Consider the following 1740-nt stretch of genomic DNA (forward strand, 5'->3'; position numbering starts at 1 on the left):
TTTAGATTCTCACTCGCTAAATCGAAGGCCGGAAAGATTCTTGGACGGAGGCCTCTAGGAGATATTTTGTTTTTAATGTAGTTTTCTAGTGTTGTAAGATCCCAAGTGGTCCGAATTTGTTTTCGTAACAGTGCATTTAATTTATGGAAGTCAGTTTCCCAACTGATATGGGGTTCATTATCAGTTATTTCACTCGGGAAGATGTCATCTAAATTATCCTTATTTTTACGTCTTGAACTCAGCTCTTGCTTGAGATTAAAACTCATATTGTATGAGAGAACTCCTAAAAAAATGAAATTTAAGGAGCAGAGATTCCTAAAGGAGGAATATCCGCTGCCTTTATATTGCCGTGCAGGTATTTCCGAGAAGACTGGGAACCAGTCACAAATACAGGTATTTGAAAAAAAGAATTGGAAACCGCACTGGTATAGTAGGTGTATGTGTGAAATGGTAGACTATCTGTAATTAGCTGATAACAAAATTCAGGAATAGATTCTCATTTTGGGAAGTAGACACTTAAGGTAATACACTCCTTATTTTTATGTGTCAAAAACACTGCCCATCAGCGGTGCTCCCACGAGTCAGAAATATATTGTAAACACGACAACAAGAGAAGAAAGGAGACTCTTTTTGGGAAGCACTCTTATACAGATAGTAATGTGTGGCTAATTGCCACAATAGCTAACTAAAATTCAATACTTTAATGATTTTCGTTAAAAAATTAATTACTGAGGAGTTCAATAAGCGCCAGTATCTGTTTAAATAGTGACATTGCGAAAATATGAAGAAAATATTTTTAATCAATAAGGTACAAATACCTAATATAAGCCGGGATGGGTAGCTTTGTGATTTAGTGACTTGAAAAACACCAGCTATAAGACAACTTGTGGTCAGAAATATATTTATTCAATGTATATATATGACCATCATTTGAAGACTGCTGTGTATCCCAAACTGGGAATTGAATCCTAGCAGGTAGTTAAATCATAGGTCATGACCGATAGGCGAATCAATGCTCTATTTCAGTGACAGACAGGGTAGCAAATACTTGCAGTACCAGGGTGTTCCTTGGTGGTCTCCCATCCAAGTACTTAAACCGGCCCTCCACTGCTTGGCTTCCAAGATCAGATGAGATTGGGCATCTCCAGTGGGGTATGACCGCAGACCTTATGCTTACCCTTGTCACACTGTGTCCTTAATTGGGCACAGGTAAGAGCCAATTTGTGATATCATGTAGACCACAGGTGTCTAAATAGCTGATGAAAAGGAATATGAAGTTATTTATCAACGATATAAACAATGACACAAATGTCAGATACCCATCAAAGTATTCACGGTGGAGGTGGTCGCAAATACAAGTAGAAAAACACACCTATTCTGCACAAATAATTAAGAGTATCTCTAATGTCTATTTCTAGATAGAGCAGAAAGGGAGGCCTCCAAATTTGGACTCCAAGATCTCAAATATAGTTGTATCCCACATATACTCCGGATTATACAGTAAGGTATACCAAATTGGTGATATTCCAGCTCCAATACCCCACCATAATTAACCTTCAAATAGCGGGGAGACAGTACAACAAAATTTATGCCACATAAATCATCAGTTGAGTGTTTTTTAAAAGAGCACGGAATTCTGCATAATACACATCAGAAATATATTCATGTGTTTGATAGAATCCTAAATTGGATGTATCAACATACACTAATGGATTATGCAATAGGATATATCTTAAGTAA

The 1740-nt window shown here is 37.0% G+C and overlaps 1 pseudogene; it reads right to left on the reverse strand.

Annotated features, from left to right (window-relative positions):
• Positions 1–1045: 1045 nt before the first annotated feature.
• LOC134942631 (5S ribosomal RNA) lies at positions 1046–1166 on the reverse strand (annotated as a pseudogene).
• Between the last annotated feature and the right edge of the window lie 574 nt (positions 1167–1740).

Source organism: Pseudophryne corroboree, chromosome 1 (genome assembly GCF_028390025.1).
Source record: "Pseudophryne corroboree isolate aPseCor3 chromosome 1, aPseCor3.hap2, whole genome shotgun sequence".
NCBI classification, from domain to species: Eukaryota; Metazoa; Chordata; class Amphibia; order Anura; family Myobatrachidae; genus Pseudophryne; species Pseudophryne corroboree.